The sequence below is a fragment of the Cyprinus carpio genome, chromosome A2 (genome assembly GCF_018340385.1).
Source record: "Cyprinus carpio isolate SPL01 chromosome A2, ASM1834038v1, whole genome shotgun sequence".
NCBI classification, from domain to species: Eukaryota; Metazoa; Chordata; class Actinopteri; order Cypriniformes; family Cyprinidae; genus Cyprinus; species Cyprinus carpio.
The window spans coordinates 15,321,920-15,328,223 of record NC_056573.1 but is presented as its reverse complement, the minus strand read 5'-3'; the positions used below and the strand labels follow the sequence as shown (position 1 = coordinate 15,328,223).

General features: G+C 37.3%; 1 pseudogene; it reads right to left on the bottom strand.

The window, feature by feature from the left end:
* Positions 1–42: 42 nt before the first annotated feature.
* On the bottom strand, positions 43–3,854 carry LOC122148551 (annotated as a pseudogene).
* Positions 3,855–6,304: the final 2,450 nt, after the last annotated feature.

The window sequence follows — 6,304 nt, the reverse complement described above, 5'->3', positions numbered from 1 at the left end:
AGAGTATAAAGGTATTCATTTTATTGCAAAAATATATCCTTTAGGCTTCTGTGTTTTACACAGAAAGTTCTGTGAGGTGTCTGCAATACAAAGGCTTTAATGACCCATCAGGTTAAAAGAGGGACACCAACAAGGGGACTCCCAGGAACTTTATCAGACCCTGGTTTAAAGGGGGCTCTAGAGAAATGAAATAAAAGCTCAGATGTGAAGGTTTTCCCTGAGTGCTGCAATTCCACTGGCATCGCTGGGTTGGAAAAAACATTTATGTGTCCACATTGTCTACATTGCACTTTGGTGTGATGGTGCAATAGATCGCTCACATTTGTAGTACTCGTTGTTATAAGGTCAAACAAATACCACATTCATCCCAGCATCCAGTGCAACTTCCTCTCAAAAACTGAGGAACTAATTCATGAACTGAATTCAGGTTAGCGGCATTCCATGGCAAGGAAACGTTCTCTTTGGTCAGCCACAATAAATCCTTCCTTCTGGTCCGTCAGAAACAAGCTCTCTCTCCTGTCTGGCACAAGAAAACTGTCTCTAGGTTCCATCACGATGAATCCTTCTTTATCCTGTCCCATGGCCGCCCTCTACCTCTGCATATGACGGGTGTCCTGAGCCCCGATGGAATTTCATGGCTGGCCAGTGTGTTGGTCGTCTCTAGATATCAAGAATAAAATGACAACATTTTCAGAGCACCTACAAAAGAAATATGCCAACTTCCATTAGTTGAATATGCTTTAGTTGTGTAAAGCTCATCTCTATGAAGAAGAGACTGGCCCTGGAGGTGGGATGATAGTACATGTATATAGTGGCCAATACAGCTAACACCATGAGGACCATGGTGATAAGGATGCAAATGAGCAGACCAGTCTGCATCCGCTCCTCTGTTTGCTTCTTTATAATGTCCATCATAGAGTCTGAAAGAGAACAAAAGAGGATATTTACATTTGCTTGTAAAGAACAATTAAAACCAGATTTTTACATTTTCCGGAAGAAATGTCAGGGGGCACAGTATAGGGGGGTTATTGGCTTTTCTACATGATTGCTACAGTATTTGTGTGGTTGCTAGGGTAAAGACATAATGAGATCACCCAAACTTTTGCCATATTTTATTCTCCAAACCTGTATTCTTTCTTTCTTCTGTGGAACATAAAAAGTGTTTTAGTAGGTCAGATATTTTTGAAAGGTATCATAGAAGATATTTTGAGATTTCAAAATAAATAAATAAATAAATAAATAAATATATATATATAAATATATATATATATATATATATATATATATATATATATATCTTCTCAAAAAATTTGATATATATACACATACCTACATACAGGTCCTTCTCAAAAAATTAGCATATTGTGAAAAAGTTCATTATTTTCCATAATGTAAAGATAAAAATTAAACTTTCATATATTTTTAGATTCATTGCACACCAACTGAAATATTTCAGGTCTTTTATTGTTTTAATACTGATGATTTTGGCATACAGCTCATGAAAACCCAAAATTCCTATCTCAAAAAATTAGCATATCATGAAAAGGTTCTCTAAACGAGCTATTAACCTAATCATCTGAATCAACTAATTAACTCTAAACATCTGCAAAAGATTCCTGAGGCTTTTTAAAAACTCCCACCCTGGTTCATTACTCAAAACCGCAATCATGGGTAAGGACTGCCGACCTGACTGCTGTCCAGAAGGCCATCACTGACACCCTCAAGCGAGAGGGTAAGACACAGAAAGAAATTTCTGAACGAATAGGCTGTTCCCAGAGTGCTGTATCAAGGCACCTCAGTGGGAAGTCTGTGGGAAGGAAAAAGTGTGGCAAAGAACGCTGCACAACGAGAAGAGGTGACCGTACCCTGAGGAAGATTGTGGAGAAGGACCGATTCCAGACCTTGGGGGACCTGCGGAAGCAGTGGACTGAGTCTGGAGTAGAAACATCCAGAGCCACCGTGCACAGGCGTGTGCTTTTGAACCAGAAACAGCGGCAGAAGCGCCTGACCTGGGCTACAGAGAAGCAGCACTGGACTGTTGCTCAGTGGTCCAAAGTACTTTTTTTCGGATGAAAGCAAATTTTGCATGTCATTCGGAAATCAAGGTGCCAGAGTCTGGAGGAAGACTGGGGAGAAGGAAATGCCAAAATGCCTGAAGTCCAGTGTCAAGTACGCACAGTCAGTGATGGTCTGGGGTGCCATGTCAGCTGCTGGTGTTGGTCCACTGTGTTTTATCAAGGGCAGGGTCAATGCAGCTAGCTATCAGGAGATTTTGGGAGCACTTCATGCTTCCATCTGCTGAAAAGCTTTATGGAGATGAAGATTTCGTTTTTCAGCACAACCTGGCACCTGCTCACAGTGCCAAAACCACTGGTAAATGGTTTACTGACCATGGTATTACTGTGCTCAATTGGCCTGCCAACTCTCCTGACCTGAACCCCATAGAGAATCTGTGGGATATTGTGAAGAGAAAGTTGAGAGACGCAAGACCCAACACTCTGGATGAGCTTAAGGCCGCTATCGAAGCATCCTGGGCCTCCATAACACCTCAGCAGTGCCACAGGCTGATTGCCTCCATGCCACGCCGCATTGAAGCAGTCATTTCTGCAAAAGGATTCCCGACCAAGTATTGAGTGCATAACTGAACATAATTATTTGAAGGTTGACTTTTTTTGTATTAAAAACACTTTTCTTTTATTGGTCGGATGAAATATGTTAATTTTTTAAGATAGGAATTTTGGGTTTTTTATGAGCTGTATGCCAAAATCATCAGTATTAAAACAATAAAAAAGACCTGAAATATTTCAGTTGGTGTGCAATGAATCTAAAATATATGAAAATTTAATTTTTATCATTACATTATGGAAAATAATGAACTTTTTCACAATATGCTAATTTTTGAGAAGGACCTGTATATATATATATATATATATATATATATATATATATATATATATATATATATTTTTTTTTTTTTTTGTATACATTGGATATCACTGGGCACCAAAACAGTTTGGTTAACGGCAGATGAAAGGTCAATCTTGGATTATGGATTAAGTGTCATGTTGAAAAAGGTTATGGCCTAAAGAAAAAAAAAGCTGTGCAGGTGTCGATTTTATCTCTGTTTGTAGGGCTCTTATAATTGGTCTCATTTGGAGACTTCATTTGGAAGCAAGATGTAAAGAAAAAAATATCCTCTCAATGAGCTGCAGGGCATACTGTAATAAGACTGATACACACCGTCAGTGAGGATGCTGGTAGGAAGATTTCTTATGAATAAGGGTGTGCTGGTGAGTTTGGTGGTGACTGAGGAGGCTGATGTTGTTGTAGTTATAGACACTGCCGTCACTCTTGTCTGTGCTGCTTCTAATGACAGACTGCTTTCTGTCACAGCTCTGGTTCTTTATCTTAAAATACAACTACATTAAGTTAGTAAAAATGGGAGACAGTTGAACGTAGAAACAACTCAAGATGAAAGTGAAGGATATGCTGTATCTATTCACCTCAAATAAGCACCCACTGTCAACCCAGTCCTGACGATACTGGTCAAAACCACTGGAACATCTGCAGGAGAAACAATATTTGCAACTGTTGAGTCCTGCTTTATCAGTAGACTTGAATTTGAAAGACACTGCACTTAATCTATCTGACTATTCCAAGTGCACACCTCTGTAGGCGACTGCACCAGCTACAGCTGAAGCTGATCTGAGCCGTAACACACGTCTCACAGCTGGAGAACTGAAGGCACGCTGACAACAGGAGGAGCAACTTTTTATGAGAGACGTGTGAAACATGTGACATTGGTACTACTTCTCACAATAAGTGATAAAATACACTTAAGTCCAGTCCAACCATGGAAAACAAGAGTCACAGAGGCTTGTAAACATAAAATTACATTGGTCTTAGTACTAGAAAAATATATTAATTAGAGGTATATTAATTAGATGTTTCCGTATGAAACATATTCCATCTGATCTGAATCCAGTTCTGTCAGCAGTTTGGACTCACCTGGTAGAGGAAGCATCTCAACAGCAGTGACGTTTGAGATCATGATTTTAAGAGCTCTACCCGATGATATTCATATATTGTTCTCCTTCTAACATCTGTCATGAAAAAAAGCAACAACAGAATGGAAGGCTGGTATCATTATTGATAAAATTATTCAAATTGTTTTCATTATTGTAAATAAAACTAAAATAAAATATAAAATTATATGGAAAAACTTAAACCTAATAAACTAAAATTAAAATTAAACATGTTGTCATGGCAACTAACTGAAATAAAAGTTTAAGTACTATGATTACTAAAGCTAAAACTGAAAAAAACTAAAACAAAGCTAAATATAAGAATTGAAAAAATAATGACAAGCACACAAAATTAATAAAACTTAATTAAAATGTAAACTGAAAATATAAAGGTAAAAGCTAATTCAAAGTTTGAATAAACAATAGTATATAAATAATACTAAAATAACACTAATGAAGGCAGGATTAATTCAAAAAGAGAGAAGTATTATTTTCCCATTCAAGAAGAGTTACTTACTCGGAAGCTGTTCAATCTTATGAAGAACCACAAATGCATCAGAGAGCCCGACTTTCACGGGATGATTCACTGAGTTGATCTTGCTAATGTCATCTGGAACCTAAAAGCAGGTGAGAGTCTACAGTCAGACCTTGCTTCATCTACATCAGTATGGTGATGGCAGCTGTAAAACCAAGTAGTATCTAAAACAAACAAACAAACAAACAAACAAACAAACAAACAAAAAAAAACCCCTCTTTATATGCAAAGGTGATTCTGCCATCCTTGTAAAAAGCTGCCTGGAAGGTAGAACTGCCGAAATAAGATGATTTATTTAGTTAATGTTTGTCATCTTTATTCTAGTGTATGCCTACATGAACTTGAAGGAAACATTACATACTGCAATACCTCAGAAGTGAATTTTGAAGATGTTACTGTGCACACAGGAAGTACAGAAATCTAAAATGCAATGTTTTTTTTTTCTTTTTAAAAACATGTCTTCTGAACATTACAGCAGACTTTGTGTCAGCATAAACAGAGCCATAGTAAACAGTGGTTTAGCAAAGCTTAAAGTAGTTTAACAGACATTACAGACAAAAACTTTCACCTTTCATTTTGATTCATCTGAGGACTTCAACGTGATTTGGTCCTTGCTTGTAGGCCTACTCCTATGGCTAAATGTGGTTATGTGAGTGTGTGGGTGTGTGTGTGTGTGTGCTGTAAGAGGGAGTGCTGGCTTACCCTTAGGAAACTGGTTTCTGTGAGAAATGAGTGGATTAGGGGAGTGTGACATGTCTCATAGAGCTGAGAAGATTCTCTGATCCTTTGGTTTGGAAATGTCAGACAGCCCTCTCCTAAATGATGTTAGGTCAACTCAAGATGCCGACAGGGGTTTAATAAAGTGGTTTAATAAAGTGGTTTAAATCCAGCGTATTCCAACCAAGCCTGTGTTTTCTGAGATTGAATTTTTGAAAAAAGGAAATAAGGAAGTCTAAAGGTGAATTCAAAGGTTAAAGGTCAAAGGTCAAAACCTATGCAACATCTATGCACCCACATCTATGCACCCAAAAACAATCAAAAACTGATTTAAAGAATTCAGTAAGAACAGAATATACCTTTCTAATAAATAAAAATAAAAAAAGAAATAAGTCAGAATCAAGTCTCAAGGAGCAGGACAAATGTGCGCAAAATGCCTAAAGTGCAGGGGAACATATATTCAACATATATTCAAAACACAAGCCACAGATAGTTAAATTAGATAATCTTGAGTGATCAATAAATAAAATAAAAATAAAGAAATCTTATTCCAGACATTGTTAAAGATTTAAATCCCTGCCACCGAGATGCTCCTCTGTCAGTCACGGATCATGGAAAGTGAAACTTAAATCTGTCGCAGACGTGGTTGGGTTTATGCACACACATTAAAAATATTTATTAAAAGTTTCTTTCTTTTCACATTTTTATTTAGCCTACAGCATTATCATAATAGGCTGTATGTTAACTTATTGGGAGAAAACTGGTAGTTCTATGTGAAATCAGACACTGAGCACCCCCATATAGCCAAAATGGTATGATCCTGGCAATGATTCAGTCAGGCAGGCATTTAAAGGCCATATGGCTACAGTTAATCCAAATGGTTGGGGGACTGCAATTATTTCTCAGTATAATGAAGATATACTGTACAGTAGGTGACATAAGATTTATAAAGATTTGTTTCTGTTTCTGTTTCTTGCGATTCCTCATCTTATGTGAAAGATGTGTCATTTCCATCTGCTGAAAGTGA